Here is a 21,149-nt window from a genome sequence, read left to right as displayed (position 1 = left end):
ATTGCAGCACTATTTACCATAGCAAAGATATGGAACCAACCCAGATGTCCCTCAGTTGATGAGTGGATAAACAAGATGTGCTATTTGTACACAATGGAATTCTTTGCTGCTGTCAGAAAGAATGACATGGCCCCATTTGTTAGGAAATGGAAAGACTTAGAAAAAATCATATTAAGTGAAGTAAGCCAGACTCAAAGGAACATAGGCTCAATGATTTCCTCCATTTGTCATAATCAGTAGAAACCTTGGTCTCTCCTAGCAGAGATCTGCAATAGAACAAAACCTAGATACATAAGGCCATATAGTATGACACTAAATGAAAGGACCTCTAGGATATAGAAACAAAAGTCATGTGAGTGATTGTTGTCCTTAACGTACTATGTTATCGCACATCTCTTTTGCTATCCCTTGATTATCACATATTGTTACAGTATCTTACTTTGCTATCTGATATATTGGATATATTTGTATTTGATTATTTGAAATTGGATAGGGAAGGGGGGAAAACAAGATGAGGGGTGGGGGTGGCGGGAGGGAAATGGGGACCAAGACATGAGAAGGGGTATCAATGTACGTGAATTAAGGTACCTTCAATCTGGCAAATATAATGTAACCCTTCTATTAATTACAATAAAAATATATGAAAAAAGAGAGAAGGTTGAGAGGCTCACTATTTGCAATGAGAAAGAACTCACCATAGCACAATGACAGGAATTATGTATGTATTACAGAAAGGTAAATATCCCAAGGAAAATTTACATGAAATTTCTCCAATTCCTCCAGGGGAAAATAAAAGACACTTGAAATGGATACTATTATTCGGTCAGCTCCCATATCCACAGTTTCCTGGATTACCTAGAGAAAATCCACAGTGTAAAATAATTTCCTTGGCTACATCCAAGTTAACTTCTTCCCTTTCTTTTCCCCTCTGAAGAATTTGCTGTCTGCTTGAAGAACAAAACTAATTTTATTAATAGCCAGCTCTCCTTACCCTCAACAATGTCTCCCAGCTAAATCAGGTGAAATATCCTAAAACCAAACACAAGTTAATACTTAGATTATCTGATTTTACAGAATGACCCTCTTCAATATAGAAACCAGCCAAAAGGTAACCAAAATAGCAAAGAAAAGCTTAATGCTTATATGTTCCTTTCCCTTTAGCATTCAAATGCTTTTCAAAATGGAAGAGGGCTGTTGTAGCTATTATTACTTACATTTAGCCACCCTAAATGATATTGAAATTCTGTAGTTAATAAGCAGCAATATATGTGGAGGTTATATCTCAGAGCACTTTGAATTTTAATTCTTACTATTCAACTGAGTATTCAACTTCATTTTCATATAAGTAGTTAGATGAGGAAATTGTTTCTTTTCAAGCTATGGTTTTTCTCTTGCAATAACATTTCTATACCAAAGACTTTAAGAAGTCATATTACTTCACCTTCACCTTTATGTTATTTAAGAAGAAAAGTCTCTAAAGAAAGAGATTTACCATCCTTGGTAACCTAGATACACATTCTCAGGAAATACCTAAATTAATCTTTCATGTTGCAATTTAAACCTATTTCTTTTTATTTTTTTCCTTGGTGAAGTAAGGGAACAGCTGTCCACAATCCTTGTCATATGCTTGCAAACTATTCTTATCACACCTTGGCCTTTCCTTCTTTAAGATGGATACATCATTCTTTTTCTTATTGTTGTTAGGCATACAAAAAAAACTGCTATTCATTCACTTTTTTTGGCCAGTCCTGGGGCTTGAACTCAGGGCCTGAGCACTGTCCTTGGGCTTTTTTGCCTCAGGGTTAGCACTCTACCACTTGAGCCACAGCACCCTTCTGGCTTTTCTGTGTGTGGTACCGAGGAATAGAATCTTGGTCTTCGTGCATGCTGGGCAAGCACTAGGCCAAACTCTAAGTCCCCTCATTCACTTTTATTAGGCCCAACATATAGGCCTAATAGGATTTGCATTCTATAGGATCCAGTTGGGGAGCAGTGGCTAATTTGAATTAGATTCTTTAAGATTCAGCTATGACTGAGGCCTAATGTGTTAGGTAAAGTATACTAAAGTAAATGCAAACAAATATTGGATAAGATGTTTCCAGAGAAAATCTATGCTATTAGCTTATGGATCAAGACTATTTTAAAAGAGTAAGAAGTCCTGTACCATATTCAAAAATTACTTGAAATGGGATCAAGACTAAAATGTGAGAGTTAAAAAGTTTAGAACTCCTACAAGAAAATCTTTGTGTGGCATTGGGTTTAGTAATGATTTCTTAGATAAGGTACCACAATAACAGGCAGCAAATGGAAAACAGATGTAAATTGGACAATATCAAGTAAAAGCTTATCACTGGATCCTATCAATAGAGTAAAAAGAGAGCCCATGGAATGGAGGGAAACATGCATAAATCATACATCTGGGAATGACATTCAGAATAAAATGTTGCAGAGCCCAATTAAAATTGGGCAAGTAATGTGGATAGAAATTTTTTTCAAAGAATCACAAATGACTAATAAGTACATGAAAATGTTCTCAACACCACTAATTTCTAGAGAAACACAAATAAACCCACAATATAATAACACTTTATGCTCATTAAGATTACTACTATTAAAAAAACCATTAGGAAAGATGTTGAGAAATTCTGTGCCATTCTTTGAGATATTAAATGAGCGACTGTGGAAAATGATATTGCAATTCCTTAGATAATTAAACACAGAGTTATCATGTGATCAGCAATTCCATTCTGGATAAATACTCCAGAGTGAAATGCAGGGACTCAAAGATATATTTCTGAACTAGTTTCATAATATTGTTCCTAACAGTTAAAAAAATCTATGTGCCAGTGATTGTATATAGAGATTCCCTCCTTGAATACTTGTTTGTTAAACATGATATTTGAAATTTGATGTAAAAATCAATATTAATAAAATCTTTAATAAAAAATATGAGAGCCACCCAAGCCAGGTAGAAAAGAGTTGTCAGATTCTTGTAGATACCACAAAAGAGGCTTTGTACTAGGCAGAAGAATCTCAGCAGAAGCAGCATGCAGACATACCTCAGGTTGCCTGGGGTTAGCCTGCCAAGGTCCTGGGAAATGCGGAGTCAGAGCCCAGCATTCCTAAGAGAGTCAAATATTAGATACTTGCTAAGCTCTGGTTCATGTAGCCAGTTTCCAGGGGTTCTAGTTTAAGTAAGAACCCCCTCTAAATCCTGGAGGAGGATTGGGAGAGAACAGACTAGCATGCAGCCAAGGCTAGAGCAGTTAGGGCTCAAGGAAACCAAGCTGGGCAGAGATTGAACATTCCATGGTTTCAAGTTTTAAGTAATACTTCAGCGTGTTCATTCTTTTTGTGTTGGATCTGGTGCTTGAACTGAAGGTCTGGGTTTTTTTTTTCCATTGTTTCCACCACTGCCCCCAAAACTGGCACTCAATCACTTGGGTCATGCTCCCACTTCTGGCTTTTTGGTGGTTACCTGGAGATAAAAGTCTCATGAGCTTTCCTGCCTGGTCCCAGCCTCCTGAGTGGCTGGAATATAGATATGCGCCATTGGTGCTTGACTAGACATTCTAATGTCTCAGTTAAGATTATGAATGTTTGCCAAAGAAAATAGCACTGAGTTGGGAGTGTGGCCTAGTAGTAGAGTGCTTGTCTAGCATGCACAAGCCCTGGGTTCCATTCCTTGGTACTAAATACACAGAAAAAGCTGGAAGTGGTGCTATGGCTCAAGTGGTAGAAAGTTAGCCTTGAGAAAAGGCAAAGCCAGTGCCCAGACCCCAAGTTCAAGCTCTGGGACTGGCAAGATGAAAGAAAGAAAGAAAGAAAGAAAGAAAGAAAGAAAGAAAGAAAGAAAGAAAGAAAGAAAGAAAGAAAGAAAGAATATTATCTAGGCTGCATAAGGTTAATAGGAATGGAAAGACCAAAACAAAAGTAATTTTAATCACTAAGCACTCACCATACTTGTGGGATTTACCAGTTACAAGATGAAGGGTCATAACTCTTTAAAGTATTTATGTTGGCTTCCATAAAAAAAAACCCTTAGAGGAGAAAGCAAAGTCTATGGCTCCCAATTCCTACTGGAGTCTGATCATCTGCTCAACCTCTTTGAACCTCAGTGACTTCATTTGTAAAATAGAGCTAATTACACTGTCACTTGGATAATTTGCAGATTTGCATGAGGTAACGAAAATAAGAGCTTAACAAATATGAGCTATAATCATTATTATGAGTAGAATAATTAGAGGTGTTTGCTTTTTTGAGAATTTAGTTTCCAATCTAGAACATCATGTGTCTTCTATCTGAGGTTCTGCAAACTGGCATTTGACAGGAAGCTTGGAATCAGAGGCATCCAACTCCCAACTCAATTTAACGCAGATCAAGATTAACAGAAGGTTTGCCCTGGCCACAGCCCTTAGCAAGACCTGTTTAGGAGCCAGTATCTGTACAGAGACGCCTGAAGAACAGAGACGCCTGCTTCCTGGCCGGATTTGCTTTATAAAGTCTTTACCATGGCAACAGGGGAAGCACTTGCAGAGTCTTGCAGCTGACACTGTGAAAAATATCACCTGTGCTCAAGGTACTCAAAATTGCACAGCGTGACTCATGATGGAGTTCTCTTTTTGGTTATCTGCTGGGTCATAAATGCTGAGCAAACATATGGCACTGGAGAAGTTCCTAAGCTACAGAGAGCCTTAAGTGGTACAGCGCTTGCTCATAAAAGCGGAGATGAAGGATTTGCAATATGACCTGTTCAGTTCATGAGGGAGTGCTCATTAGTTCAACGAATATTCTCTCCGTGCTTCTTAAGAGCCAGGGAAGGCTGGGAGCTAGGAAAGGCAAGAGATGAAAAATGTGGGAAATTTCCTGGGTCCCAGCAAGTAAAGAGGGTCAGGATAGGATGGATGCATGGATAGGATGGGTGCATGGATAGGATGCACACACAAAGAAATAAGCCAGGCAGTGGCAAGTGTCACGAATTATAGTCTTTGAGTGGTCAAGAAAATGAGGTGGTACTTCCATTGACTGGCAAGATCCTGGTCTTGAGAAGATCTCGGCAAAGGTGATTCTAGCCACACAGAAAAGCGAGAGAACGAGGAAGGTTTCCAGATTCGAAGGACCCTATTTAAATTTGGTAGGTGTGATGTGATGTGGTATAAGTCACTTACAAAAGATAATTGTGACTGCTGTGAGAGACCAAACAATGCAAGAAGTTAGGAAGAGACTATTTTGTCTGAATGGCAAATCATGGCACTTGAGCAAGGCTGGCAGAGCAGAGAAAGAGGGAAGAGATGTTGACTGCTTTCTCCTTTCCAAGTGAGACATGTACCATTCACCCAGCACTGAGGTACCTGAGCGGAAGCAGATAATCATTGTTTACTTATTGCCTCACATCTGTTCTCCACTCTTGTGCCTGTGTCTCCTTGCATTGGATTACCATGTCATTCAGCACCAAGACACCAAGCAGTTGCAATGTATGATATTATCCCTCCTCACCTAGCAACTTACTAGAAGGAGAGAACATAAAGCAAAACTACAGTTAACCAGCTATCTATACAGAAAGGCAAAGGTATTGGTGTTGAATAAGTGGGAAGTAGCACTCACAGGATCATATAAAATGATGCTTACTCAATGAATTCCAAGAAATGTAAACAAAAGTTCTTTTTTGTTGTTGGCTCTGGGACTTGAACTCTGCGCCTGGCCTCTGTCCCTGAGCTCTTCAGCTCAAGGCTACCACCCTACCCCTTGAGCCACAGTGCCACTTCCCATTTTCTGGTGATTAACTGGAGATAAGAGTCTTGGGGACTTTTTAGTCCCTGGACTGGCTTTGATCCTTGATCCTCAGATCTCAGCCTCCTGAGTAGCTAGGATTACAGGCATGAGCCACCATGCCCAGCAAATAGTTTTTTTAATTATTATTATTGTATTGTTTGCAGTTCTTTTTTCTTTCTTCTGTTCCCCCCCCATTTTTTTTCACAGTTTTTGATTTCTGTACCTGTTGTCTTGCATGTAAGTTTATGTAATTTGGGAGGGGAAGAGGAAGACTGAACTAATTCAGCAATGACAGACACTATGTTGGAAATGAACTTACCTTGGGGAGGAAAAGTATCAGGAGGGACAAAATTGGAAGAAAATGAGGGAGGGGTGACACTTTAAAAAGAAATATACTCATTACCTGACTTATGTAATTGTCACCCCTGTGTAGATCACCTGTACAAGTAAAAGAAAGTAAAAAAAAAAGAAGGGCCCTGGGAAATGAGTTGAAAGTCATCAGAAGGTCTGCAGCAGGATAATATGATCAGATTAGCAGGTGTGTTAGAGTGAGGTGAAAAGGTAGGAGAGGGACTGATTAGTAGGTGGGTGCTGTACCATAGAATGAGCTCTGTGCAGGTGCAGGGAGAGTTGATCTAAAAAGAAGCAGGAGGAAAGGATGACGACTTTCATGCCAGTTCTGCCCTCTGACTTATCTATTCTTTCCTTCCTCCTTCCCTCCCTCCTTCCTTCTCTCTCTCCCCTTCTCCATCCTTCTCTTTCTCCCTTCATTACTGTAATGAAATTAAACAACCAATACACAACTCCTCAAATCTCTTTTGATTTTTCATCAGTGACTCTTTCTGGAAGGTAAATTGAATGACATTACTGGTTTTTGTTAAATAATTTCATACTCTCTTAGGGCTCTTTACATGGGTGGGCATGTGTGTGCATGCATGCATGCATGCGTGTGTGTGTGTGTGTATGCATGTGTACACTGAAAAATTAGTTTAGTGGAACATAGGAAGTTATTTGGAATAAATATGTTAGAAAACAGGTCAAATTATTAGCTTTTATTTAACACATTCTATTAATCCATATTTTATAGTTTTTATAACTCATAAAACTTTATTACATAGCTATGATTACCTCACTATACAGTAGGGACAAGTTCAGAGAAATTAAGGGTCAGCCCAAGGCTATCTGGCTCTAAAGAATTAGCTCCAAGACTTGAACATTCAATTTTAGGGTTCACTTTTCCATACTAGCTCCTGTATAAATTTTCATCACTCAAGTGAATATTAACAAATCAATACCACACCAGTAAGCAGGCATACTGATAAATTCTTTATATGTATTTAATAGCTTTAAAATGCAATGAGAAGGCTTTGTAGGTAAACTCAGAAGTTCATATAGTACCATGCTAGCCAAAGGGACCAAGCTGATGGCTTTGGCTATTTAACCAGGATTGAATATGTGGGGTTGGTGAAGAGTCAAAGGCAAAACAAACCACAACAGACCAAGGTACCAATCTCTTTTTTGTTAGATTGTGTGTGTGTGTGTGTGTGTGTGTGTGTGTGCGTGCGCGTACGCTGGTTCTCTGTTGAGTCCACATCAGCAAAATGATGTGCAGGCATGGCCTGCTGTGTCCTTCATCAGTTCACAGAGCTTCAATCTTTTCAATGTTTGTTGCTTGAGTACTGGTTGTTACCAATCTCCTTGTATACTATGTTAGGCTTGCTTCTAATACTTATGTCTTGAATGACAGGTATATTACATTGTGGTAGGAATTTTAAGTAATGTAGACATGATTTATAGCATATGGGACGATGTAGGCTGCATGCAAATGCAATGCCATTTTGTATAAAAGATTTGAGGAAATGTAGATTGTATTACCCTGTGTGGGGCCTGGAACCAATCCCTCAGCCAACCTGAGAGATGACTGTACATGTGTGATCACATTGAATTCTCTCAGTATCTTTAACAGAAGTATATTATTAGAACCTATAATAATTACACTATAATATATATTATGTACACATACTAGGCCTGAACGTAAGTATAGAGCAAGGTCTATTTTATTTGCTACAACCGTCAAGATTTCAGCACTGAGAAATTCTGGAGTAAGAGGGGATTTTGTAGTGTGGACTTGTCTGAATAATTTTGAGGGGAAACTAAATGGTGTGAGGGGATTACCTCTGAATTGGGTGCTGCTGTAAAAGTGGGGTCAGGAGAAATGAGGATTAGCTATGGGCCAGGTACTAAAGTGAGAGTAGCTTAAGAACTGGGTATCTCACGAGGCCTTTCGGGGTCAAGGGAAGGCTAGAAAGTCTGTGATAGCAAGACAGTCATTTTTCTTGAGGAAAGAGGAAGACACTTTGTCATTGCAGTGTGACCGCAGCAAGATTATTATTTTGTTGTTGGCTTTGTCTCTGAACTCATCTGCCTGTTATTATATAGTCTGATTGTTGGCATGATAAGTTTCTTTTCTCTGTCTTGGCTTTTATTCCCTCACTATTCTAGAAATGGAACACAAGGAATGGTTTTACACAACTGGGAAACAGTAGAACCAGGCTTCAAATTGGAGGGTCAACTGGAGCCATAATGCGAGGAAAAGAACTGTGAATGAATAAAAAAACTTGGTGATTAATCACAGGTGAGTGTTGAGAGAACTGAGAGTACAGTGTACACTGGTATATAGTAGGCATACCAAGGGTGATACTGGGAGGAGGAGAAGGGGAAGAACTTTATTTTAGGCTACTGAAGAGAATCATGCATTCTGAATATTAGCATATAATCAAGAAAGTAATGCTAGGTAGTTTCTAAAATACCATCATGAAATATACTAAGTCATTATCAATTAAATGTAAGATTTGTATCACTATTACCTAAACGATTTTCCCACCCACCTGACATGGCACTGTTTTTAGTTCACATTATTTAAAATAGGAACATGTGAGGGAGGTGCTTTTTTCCAGGAAAGGCCTAGGAAGTGAAAGTGTCCTATGATCTTCTCAAGGTCACAGAGCAGGCTCCTGGAGGAACTAGAATTGCACTGGTTCATTTGCTGCCCATTTTGTAGCTATTACAAATCACCTTGTAGTCTAAAGTACTAGAAAGCATAGGATGGGACTTAGCAGGACTGACAGATTTAATTTTATGAAGCTGTCTGAATATCAGAAAAAAATCTTGACATCAATTAATAGATTAATATTTTTTGTAGTAAGACTGATTATTTTATTTTTTCAATTATTTATTTATTTACCAACCTGTCTTGGGCACTGTCCTTGAGCTTTTACAAGGTTAGTGCTCTACCCCTTGATCCACAGCACCTCTCCTGGCTTTTTCTGTGTATGTGGTACTGAAGAATTGAACCCAGGGCTTCACGCATACGAGGCAAGCATTCTACCACTAGGCCACACTCCTGGCCCAAGACTGATTTTTTTTTTCTTTGTGGGTCATGGGCTTGAACTTGGCCTGGGTGCTATCCCTGAGCTCTTCTGCTCAAGGCTACCACCCTACCCTTGAGCCAAGCCCCACTTCCTGTTTTCTAGAGGTTAATTGGAGATAAGAGTCTCAGTTCCTTTTGTGCCTAGGCTAGCTTTGAACCTTGATTCTCAGATCTCAGCCTCCTGAGTAGCTAGCATTACAGGCTCCTCCCTAACAATAGACTGGTTGCAAGATATTTTCCTACTGCAAATAGAAATGAATGCCATCTTAACAAGGAAATTGAAAAGCATCCAGTTACAAATCATTAATTCAATTGCATAAACCTGCACAAAGTTATCCAATCCCTTATACTGTACATTTTTCAGTCAGAACAATGTCGTTAGCTAATCCTTCCTTCCTAGTTCATGAATTTTTCCATTTGAGGACAGACATTAGTGAAAGTACTGGTAAAACATTGAGTTGGTTCATGGTTTAGTTTAGTGATTTACCTATTTCTGAGAATGTGCATAGGAATGACATGGTTTTGAGAAAATTGCTAGTTTTCTATGGGGCGGGACTTGGAATGCCTTCTAATTGCCTGCACTCACATCAGTCACTGAGGAGCTCCCTATGTATGGCAGTGCCTCCTCAATATATACAGGTAAAGACCTGAAAAAAACAAAACAAAACAAAACAACCCATTCATAAAGGGAGAGGTATAGGACAAGAAGAGCTCAAGAATTTTTTTTAAAGCATAACTTGTCATAGCTCTAAGAAGGTTATGTCCTATGAATCACAATTTCCTCCTTCAGAAATATTAAAACACTGAGGAGAAATCATAAGCAGAATTGCTTTGATTCATTCAAAATCATTTAGAGTCTTCTCCAAGGACAACGTTTTTCTATTCCCTTGGAAGGTTATTTTTCTGTAGGCTGGATTCTTTCGGAAGACTGAATATACCATGGTGTATAAAAGTTGGGTTTTAGAATTCTCTAACCTTGGATACTTGTAAAATTCATTGATCTTTTCACTGCATTCATGGAGGTGGAGAAGCCCTCTGCACACCTGGAAAATTCAATGGGCCATCGAAAAACTATTTGTACCATTGGCTTTGGAAGTTCTCAGCTGGATGCCTCAAGAGATAAAACTGGAGGATTGCACTGACCTGGTTTTCTTACAGAGGCAAAGGAGCAAGCAACACATACAATTTTTAATTTTTGTGCGTGTCTTGGTACTGGTGATTGAAGTCAGGGCCTCACATTCTTGCTTTTTAATTTTATTTTTCTGTTACTGGCTAGTGATCTACCATTGGAGCCATATTTTTAGCATACCTCTACTTCTGGCTTTTGGCTACTTAATTGGAGATAAGAATCCCCTGGACTTTTCTGCCCAGGCTGGCTTTGAACTGGAATTCCCAGATATCAGCCTCCTGAGTAACTAGGAGATTACAGGCTTTCTTTTTTTAAACAGAGATTTAATATTTCTAGAAATCTTAGTGGAAGAACTTTCTTAATTGTGGCCAAGAATAGTGATTTTAGGTAAACGTGTAGGGTATTCCTTAAATGAAGCACATTATTCATGCATTCATACCATGAAAAGATTAAAAATGTTCGGCATATCTATGCAGTCTGATTAAACTGTTTCAGATACACATTTCCATTTAATTCATCTGTTGCCAGGCTACTTGAGAAATTGCTGTATTTTGTGCATGTTTTGGACTAGCTGCTTCAAAACCTTGACAATATGTTTAGTTTGCATAAATCAGGCAAAACATATTTTGTTTTGTTCAGCATGCTCTGAACTTTCACAGTTATTTCATTATCTGTTCAGATGGTCCCTCAGCCTTATTTCAACTGAAAAGGGAATTGTAAATGTTGTTAAAATAAAACCCGGCTAGTACATTGGCATCTGTGCAATTTGCAAAGGACCCCAGTTCAGGGATCTAGTTAAATCCAAGAAATTTATTATCATCACTAACTTCTCATGGTGATGAGCATTACTATTCATTGCATTTTGCAGAAATCTGTTCAATCTTCCCTCTTTAAGGAAATCTATTTTCATTTTAGTAGGATCCGTTTTACATGGCTTTCCTTCTTTTTGAGCAGTGCTGATTTTAACATTTTTCTCTTTATAAAACTATATAAAATTTGTCCTACTGCCAGTGGTGTAATTTTGAGTTACTTTATTAGGAAAATTTTCATTTTTTTCTGTTTTTCTCTCTTCTCTCATCACCACCTTTGTAGTTGATTTGTCACAACTGTATTTAAATATTTTTTTCTTTTATACTATGACATTGTTCTAGACACTAATTTAGTTCCTACAAACTTTTCATATGCCAAGTTTCAACTTTTGGGTTTGTTCTCTGGATTTTAGGGAATTCGTCCTGTCTCCTTCAGATTTTCCCCAAAACATTCTTTTTTCTTCTTCCTCTTACTCCTTTTCTTTTTCCTCCTCCCCCCCCTTTCCTTTCTTCTTCTTCTGTAGAAACCTTCATGCTTAATTTAACTCTTAGGTAAAATTTTGGTATAAGGTAACCAGATCTCAATCCCTTGCCTCTTGTTTTAAAACATGACACAGAAAACAGGACTTGGGCACTAGTTGAATAACATCCTAAGGAAAGTGTTAAGTTAGAGTCAGTATCTGTTGGTTCATTCTTCCATTCATTCATTCAACAAATATTTATGAGTAGGCCAGGAGCTACGAGAAGCCATAGAGATACAACGAGAACAATGGCCATGCTTTGTCTCAGTGCATAGTCGGTCAATTAGGGATAGACACAATGATAAGGAGAAATCATGGTATGTTTTTATATTTAAAATTTTATCCCTAGGAATTAATAGAAGGGGGATAAAAGAAGCTTCCCCCTCCCCCACACTTCTTTTTGGAAAATATTTGAATAAATTCTGGGTAGAATTTTTGCTTAAAACATCCAGGAAGTATCCATGACTCATGAAAATAAGCTCCCAGAAATCATTTGAATATATTTTACCTGTCTTGTCCCTGCTCCTTTAGTTTCCTTTCTCCCTTGAAAAAGGAATACATGCACAGTACTTGTTTTAATGAGCAAAGCTGACTTTCATTTTTACTAGGGTAGATTTTGTTAAGGAGCTTCTGAATCATGGGAGAGAAGATATCCTGCAATTTAGAGTGCATATATTTGCAACTCCTTCTTCCTGACCTTTTAGCTTGTTGGCTCATAAGGAATTATCTGATTTTATTAAAAAAGGTTTCATTTCTCTGCTTTATTTTGCTTCTCTTTACAGTTACTGACCTTGTGACAGACTTAATTTTTCTAGCAATTTGTACACTGTTTTTTGGGATCATTATCCTGCATTATTTATGTGGAACAAATTTTCCACATGCTTGGAAATACCAGTTATTAGAACTATGGCATTTAAAGATACAAAAGAGTAAGTCCCCCTTAATGTGAAGACTGTAGGCTTTAGTTAATATAATCTACATGAGACTTACTTTTTTTCTTTAGTTGATCATGGGGCTTGAACGCTGGGTCTGGACACTGTCCCTGAACTCTTCAGCTCAAGCCTATTGCTCTACCACTTGAGCCACAGTGTCACTTCTGGTTTTCTGCTGGGTAATTGGAAATAGGAATCTCATGGACTTTCCTGCCCAGGCTGGCTTTGAACCATGATCATCAGATCTCAGCTTCCTGAGTAGCTAGGATTACAGGTATGAGCCACTGGCACCCTACTTATGAGACTGTTTTGAGTGGAGTTATTTTATCCGCTGAATGAGTGATAGCTTTTACTACTTAAAACTAATATTTATTGTTTTATTTTTAAGTTTTTAAAAAATGAATCCTTTTAGTTCTACATGGCCACCAGACAAGACAAAATAAAGGCATTCATTGGGAAGTGTTTAGAACTCAAGCAAATCATCTTAAGTGAGATAAGCCAAGAACAAAGGAACAAAAGGTGTACGGTCTCCTTGATACATGGGTATTAGATCTAAACAAGAGTGATGACTAACTATTCAGGTACTCCAGGTTATTGACATGAATTTTGAGATATAAATATATCTATAGATATGGATCTATGATAGGATATATATTTTATAGATGTATATTGATACATTATATTGTATATGTTGATATGGAGCTATAACATACAAAGACTCAACTTAATTTTAATTCTGTTATTACTTATGTGCCAGTGATTTCATATAGAGATTTTTTTCTTGGATACTTATTTGTAGAACATGACATTTGAAATATTATGTAAGAACTCAGTTTTAATAGAAAAAGAAGCCTTTAATCAAAATCAAAATTAAAATGAATCCTTTAAAATAAAAAAATAAAGTTTATTTGTGGTTTATACAGCATAGTTAAAATGACAAAGATGAGAACTAACAACTATTCATAAAGATATAGAGTAAATTATACTCCCATGTATTTTGGATCCAAAATAAATTAGTACAACTACTTTAGAAAACTGTTAATGGTTTAAGAGCCGTACAAATGCCTATTTAATGAATTAACAATTTATCTCCTGCATATGTATATTAGAAAATTGGGAACAGGATTGTTTATAAGTAAAATAATTCATACTATTCTAAATGTGCATTAGTATTAGAATGGATAACAAAATATTGTAAAATAATAGGTGTAGTTTGTAAAAAAATGAACTATATACAAAAAGAAGCATACACTAGATAACTTATTTATAGTAAGGTAAAAAATAACCAAACTAATTTATGATGATAGAAATCAGGAGAATAATCACCAGAAATGGTGAAAAGGGTGATCATATGAATGTTTATGTGAGAATAGAATTAGACACACAAGAGAGACACTTGTACAGAGACATTGATCTCATTGACTGCATCCTATGTAGTCTAGATAAATAAGTAAATCTATAAAATTTGTCTTTGATTATCAACCTTTATTTCTTTTTGGGTCCTTCTATTAGCCTCACTTTCAACACTCTGGGGAACTCTAAGACATCTCAAAATCCATTGATTGACAGGGCAGGGGCTCTTGCTCTGCTTCTTTCTTTTTTTTTTTTTTTTTTTTTTTTTGCCAGTCCTGGGCTTGAGCTCAGGGCCTGAGCATTGTCCTTGGACTTTCTCAAGGCTAGAGCTCTACCACTTGAGCCTCAGCACCACTTCCAGCTTTTTTCTATGCATGTGGTACTGAGGAATCGAACCCGGGTCTTCATGCATGCTAGGCAAGCACTTTAACCACTAGGCCAAACTCCTGGCCCCTGCTCTGCTTATTTCTAATAATAAATTCTTTGCAAATTTAGATGAATAAGGAGGTAAATTTCTATTAGGGTATGAATTTTATTATATTTTCTGATACAGTTTTAGGGTGATTTATGGAGTAGTTCTTGTAATTTAGATTTAAGGTAAAATTTATTTTCTCAAATGAGTTATTTTATAAATGTAATAGTTCTGTGCATTTGTGATTCTTAAATGTTCCTCCATAACAGCAACGCTGAAATTTCTTATGTGTGTTTTAATATACCACAATGATAGTACACTAAGGTGAAAAAACAGTACAAATTGCAAAACAGTAAAAGGGTATTAGACCTACAAAAATTTTTTAAAAAATAAAAAATACATGAAAAAAATTAATTTAAGTATTGAAAGATATTCCTTGAAATAATAAAACTGTCTTTATACTTATGTCCATCTACTCATCCATCCATCCATCCATCCATCCATCCATCCAAGCCCAAAATGGGATCAAAAGTAGTGGGGGAACAACCAGGTACTAATGGATTATACCTGTAAATTCTAGCTATTCAGGAGGCTGATATCTGTAGATAACAATTTTGAAGACAGACTGGGAAGGAAAGTCTGTGAGACTACCTTCAATTATCCACCAGAAAACTGGAAATGGAGCTATGACTCAAAGTGACAAAGCAAACAAGCTCAGGGACAGTGCCCAGACTTGGAGATCAAGCTCACTCCCCCCCAAAAGAAAAAAGATCCCCAGAATTTTTGCTGATATTTTTGAGAAGGCAAGTATGCCATGTTAGCACTATATTTATAAAAATTAGAAGAAAAAATAAAAGAAAATAGTAATATAAAAGTTAGAAAGTGGCTGGGGCCGGAAGTTTGGCCTAGTGGTAGAGTGCTTGCCTAGCATGCACAAAGACCCAGGTTCGATTCCTTGGTACCACATACATAGAAAAAAGCTGGAAGTGGTGCTGAGGCTCAAGTGGTAGAGCTCTAGCCTTGAGAAAGTCCAAGGACAGTGCTCAGGCCCTAAGCTCAAGCCCAGAACTGGCAAAAAAAAAAAAGGTTAGAAAGTGGGAGATTAAGTTTGTTATGATTTTCAGAAAACAGAATTTGCCTGGAAAACTCAAGTTAATTGGCAGACTATGAATATGAACAAAGAGAAAATTAAGCAACACACAAAATAAATTAATAGAAGTAAAAAAATCTGGTATATAAATGGAAGTTAGATAATATAATGAGACCTTATGAGGAGCCTATCCTCCAAGATAAAGCATAATTAGAAACTTTCAATAAACAATGGACTTTTATGCTGCCATCAGAAAAAACAACATTGCCCCATTTGTAAGGAAATGGAAAGACAGAAAAAATCATATTAAGTGAAGTAAGCCAGACTCAAAGGAACATAGGGTCAATGGTTTCCCTCATTTGTTATAATCTGTAGAAACCTTGGACTCTCCTAGTTTGCAATAGAGCAAACCTAGGTACATAAGGCCATATAGGATGATGCTAAATGAAAGGACCTCCAGGATATAAAAACAAAATGTGTTATTGTTGTCCTTAATGTACTATGTTATTTCTCATCTCTTTTGCTGTCCCTTGGTTATCTCATATTGTTACAGTATCTTACCTTGTTATCTGACATATTGTATATATGTTTATTTGGTTTTTTGAAATAGGATAGGGTAGGGGGGAATACAAAATGAGGAGCAGTTATGTGGGGGATGGAAATGGGGATGAAAACATGAGAATGGGTATCAATGTTTGTGAAGTAATGCATGTTCTATCTGGCGAATATAACGTAACCTTTCTATTAGTTACAATAAAAATGGAAAAAAGAAACTTCCAATAAGATAAATTGGAAATGTACAATTTTAAGATACTTCTTCAGAATATAAGATATGAACAAATGAAACAACCTCTTACGTTTTAGGGCAGAATATATGGTGACAGTAAAACAGTTTTTCTCTTTGGCCAACTAGTAGGGCATAAAATCAACCCACAAAAATCAATAGTTTTTCTTTATGCCAACAATACTAAGATTGAGACTGTAATCAGGAAAGCAACTCCATTAGTAAAAGCCTTAAAAATTCCTTAGGAATTAACTTAACCAAAGAAATGATGGACCTCTATTATGAAAACTTTAAAAATCTGAAAAAAAGTAATTAAAACAGATTTAATGAAATGAAAAAAATCTTCCATGCTCCTGGACTGGAAGTATTAATATAATGAAAATGGAAATACTGCTCAAAGCTATCTACAAATTCAATTCAATACCCATCAAAATCCCCAAAATACTCTTCAATGATTCAGAGAAAGCAATCCAAAAATCTGTATCGAATAACAAATACCTTGAATAGCAAAAACAACCCTTAGCAGGAAAAACAGTACTGGTGGAATACCAAAACCAGACTTCAAACTAACAAAGCCATCATAATAAAGACAGTTTGGTACTGGCACAAAAATAGGCCTGAGGACCAATAGAACAAAATAAAAGACATATAAATGAACTCACAAATGTATAGCCACCTAATATTTGATAAGGGAGCCCAAAACACAGGATGGAAGAAAGCCTCTTCAACAACTGGTGCTGGCAGAGTTGATTATACACATTGAAATCTGAATTAGATCTTTATGTATCATCCTGTACCAGAATCAGTTCCAAATGGATCAAAGACTTTAATGTAAGATCAGATGCCCGGAAAACATTACAAGAAGGGAAGGGGAAACATTAGGTCTCTTAGGCACATGTAAAACTTGCTAGGTAAAGATCCAGAATCACAAGAACTCAATGAATGATTGCATAAATGGGACTGCATCAAACTGGAGTTTCTGCACAGCAAAGGACATAGTTATCAAGATAACTAGAAAACCTGCAGAATGTGAGGAGGTTTTTACTAGTTATTCATCAGACAAAGGCTTCATGTCTAAAATATACTTAGAGTTACAAATTTACCCCCCAATAAACCCTTAAAGAAGTAACAACCAATAAATACTTGAACTAAAGAGTTAAAGAGAGACTTCTCAGAAGTAAGAATTGCCAACAGACATATGAAGAAATGTTCAACATCTCTAGCCATAAAAGAAATGCAAATCAAAACAACATTCAGAATCCACCTCATCTTAATTAGAATGGCCATTATAAAAAACAAAAACAAAAACAAAAAACCTAACAATAAGAGAGGCTGGCAGAGATGTGGCCAAAAGGGAATGCTATTTACACTGTTGGTGAGAATGAAAATTTGTTCATCAAAAGAGGTTCATCAAAAGACTAAACATAGAGCTTCCCTATGACCCAGCAATTCTACTCCTGGACATTTATCCAATTGACCATAAACCAGGCTACACTAAAAGTATCAGTACAACCATGTTTATTGCAGCATTGTTTACCATAGCTAAGATATGGAATCAATCAACTAAGATGCCCCTCTGTAGATGGATGGATCAAGAAAAATGTGGCATGTATACACAACGTAATTCTATGCTGCCATAAGAAAGAATGACTTCACCCCATTTGTAAGGAAATGGAAAGACTTGGAAAAAATCATATTAAGTGAAGTAAGATGAAGTAGTCCAGAGGAACATAGGTTGCTGGTTTTCCTCATTTGTTGTAACTAAAATGTGCCTATAAATCTAAAAGTAAACACACTGGATGGCAAAAAAAATCCAAAAAACTTGGATATGATGAATAAGAGTAGGACCAAAAGGGATAGTCTTAGGAGAGGATCAGAAAGGCTCAACAGCTATGTTCATATAATCATATAAAATGATGTTTTTCAAAGTAAACTCCAAATAATGGGAATAAGAGGTTTATTGTTATTTTGTTTTTTGTTTTTGTTTTTTCTTTTGTAGCTGTTTTTGATTTGTGTGCCTTTAATTTTGCATGTAAGTTTATCTGCTTTGGGGAAGGCAAGAGGAACACAGAAATTCTGGGACAAAAGGTCAACAAATATAGCAGTGATACTCACTAGACACTATGTTAGAAATAAACTGTACATCTTGTGGGTGAGGGGGGTTAGGAGGGGAAAACAGAGAGAAAATGAGGAAGAGGTGACACTATTCAAAAAGAAAAGTACTTATTATCTGACTTATGTAACTATACTCGCTACTACATCACATTTACAATAGGAATAAAATTTAAGACAAATAAAAACCTTATACTCCCTTAAAAAAAGGAAACAACATTTCTTCTAAGGGAATGTATGAAATTAACATAATGCTAGTAAAATATTGACAAGTTTTTATTTATTTGTTAATTTAATTTTTGGTCATGGGGCTTGATCTCTGGCCTGGGCACTGTCTCTGAGCTCTTCAGCTCAAGGCTACCACTCTACTCTTGAGCCATAGCGCCACTTCCTGTTTTCTAGTGGTTAATTGGAGATAAGATTCTTATGGACATTAGTGCCCCAGCAGGCTTTGAACTGCGATACTCAGATCTTAGCCTCCTGAGTTGCTAGGAGTACAGACATAAACCACCGTGCATGCTTTTAACTATTTTTTTTATTACATTTTATTGCTGGGGTAACATATAAAGGGATTACAGTTACTTTTGTCATTACTTCTTGAACACTAATAGCAGTTTTCATGTTTTTCTTCCATTTTCCCTCCCTCACTCCCAATCATCTTGTTTTAATACTGACAAGAGTTCAATCTCACATGGAAAAACAATAGAGGTAATAAGATATATTATTAAATCTTAATTGTTAATTGTTACAATATTACTAACAGACTAATGGGAGAAAATTTTAAAAATAAATAGAATGTAGCACTTATAGATCTGAACATGGGAAATGTGGTGTCTTTGGAACACTGAGGTGAGACATATATATGAAGGGCATTAGATGCTCTTTTATTCCAGAATAAACCTCAGATGGGCCAATGTTTAATTTTTCAAAATGAAACTATGAAAGTTCTAGAAAAAATATATTTATAACTTCAAAATGGAGAAAATCCATTCAATTTAAGCTCCCATATCAAATCTAGCAGGTTACAAAGGAAAAAGAAAAAAGAAGAATCAACTAGCAACAGCTGATGCTTGCAATCCTAACTATTTGGGTAGCAAAGATCAGAAGGATCAAAGTTTAAGGTCAGCCCAGACATGCATAGGAAATCTTCTCAGCCAGTAGTTGTATGCATTGGTATAGAGTGTGTCATCCCAGATGTATCCAAGGCTGAGATTAGGAGGATGCTGTTTACAGATTTGCTTTGGCAGAAAAACTTGGCAGATTCTATCTCAGTGGAAACAAGCTGGACATGCTGACATGTGCCTGGCACAGGAGTTATGATTGGAAGTCTAAAATGGAAAGGGTTGTGGTCCATGTGTATGCCTAGGCAGGAAATGAGACTCAAAAATAACCAGTCACAAAGTGGGAAGGGTTTTGGAAGGATAGCTCAATACAACGTAAGTGTGAAGCCCTGAGTCTAAAAATCCCAATGTACTGTCAGAAAAGAAAAAAGAAATCCCTATCTGACGTGGAATGACTTAGTTCAGCAAACTGAGACTTACTCCCTTAAGTCAGATGTCAGCTGACCTCAAAGGTACAGATATAGACACAATAAAACAACAACAAAAGTTGTCACCTAAGAAAGAAATGGCTGAACAAAGAATAGTAGATGGGATGAATATGGTTTGGCTAGGTCTCTTCTCATGAGAAAATGACTTACATTGCTTTGTTTTACTTCTGTATTCTAGCCTGAGAGATGCGGGCAAATGCAGGAGACTGGGCCCTAATATACATGATCATAACCAATAGCTGATGCCATGCCCATGACACTTGAGGTAAGAATGTCTATTCACTGGTAAATATTAGGCTGCAATAACAACGGGATGGTCCATGCTTTCTCTTTTCTCTCTCCCTCTCTCCCCCCCTCCGCCCCCCCTTCGTGTGTCTGTCTCTCTTTCTTTCTTTCTTTCTTTCTTTCTTTCTTTCTTTCTTTCTTTCTTTCTTTCTTTCTTTCTTTCTTTCTTTCTTTCTTTTTGTCTGTCTCTCTGTCTCTGTCTCTCTGTCTCTCTGTCTCTGTCTCTCTCTCTCTCTCTCTCTCTCTCTCTCTCTCTCTCTCTCTCTCTCTCTCTCTCTCTCTTTCTCTTTCTTTTCTTTTTTTGTTAGTCGTGGGGCTTGGACTCTGGGCCTGGGTGCTGTCCCTGAGCTCTTCCGCTAAAGGCTACTGCCCTACGCCTTGAGCCCCAGTGCCACTACCGGTTTTCTAGTGGTTAATTGGAGATAAGAGAAGGTCTTTAGTATCTTTAGTGCAGGGGCTGGCTTTGAACCGCAATCCTCAGATTTCAGCTTCCTGAGTAGCTAGGATCATACGCATCAGCCAGCGCGGTGTTTTTAATATTTCTAGTTCCATTGATGGTACGTAAAAGAGGGAAGTAATTACCATTAGTGATCACTAAGAAAAGACTAAATAGTAAAATATTCCAAGAAAAACAATAAGAAAACAAAGGTTAGCCCCCTTGCAAAAGGCATCAAGCCACCACTTATTGAAAAAGAAGAGCAATAATTTAAGACTGGCATTTATTTCTACATTTTCAGGAGGTAGAATGTAACTTTCCAGCTATGGTAAGGATAGATGTCTCAAATTGGGATCTTTCAGGCTTACTTAGAAAGAGGATTGGGTATTTTTTGTTTGCATATTAAAGATCTTTGCCAGAGAAACAGGAGAGGACATATTTGAGAACAATATTAATACTGTGCATTCATTTAACAAAGTATTTACATAATAAAGTTGAAAGAAGTCTTACTTGATCTTGTAGACCAATGTCCCTG

At 37.0% G+C, this 21,149-nt stretch overlaps 1 protein-coding gene and 1 long non-coding RNA gene across 2 annotated transcripts in view; one reads left to right on the top strand and one right to left on the bottom strand.

The window, feature by feature from the left end:
* Positions 1 to 20,159, top strand: part of LOC150058869 (uncharacterized) — a 119,682-nt gene extending 99,523 nt beyond the window's left edge. Inside the window, exons 3-4 of the long non-coding RNA XR_016536656.1 lie at positions 8,275 to 8,407; positions 20,072 to 20,159. This is a non-coding gene — a long non-coding RNA (uncharacterized LOC150058869). The remainder of the gene's footprint in view (positions 1 to 8,274; positions 8,408 to 20,071) is intronic.
* The window catches only part of Kcnb2 (potassium voltage-gated channel subfamily B member 2), a 403,940-nt gene that overhangs the window by 101,664 nt on the left and 281,127 nt on the right, over positions 1 to 21,149 (bottom strand). The gene's annotated exons all lie outside the window — the stretch shown is intronic.

This window comes from Megascapheus bottae, chromosome 9 (genome assembly GCF_031878675.1).
Source record: "Megascapheus bottae isolate mThoBot1 chromosome 9, mThoBot2.hap1, whole genome shotgun sequence".
In the NCBI taxonomy this organism is placed as follows: Eukaryota; Metazoa; Chordata; class Mammalia; order Rodentia; family Geomyidae; genus Megascapheus; species Megascapheus bottae.
The sequence above is the reverse complement of the archived record's forward strand: the minus strand, read 5'-3'. Positions and strand labels throughout refer to the sequence as shown.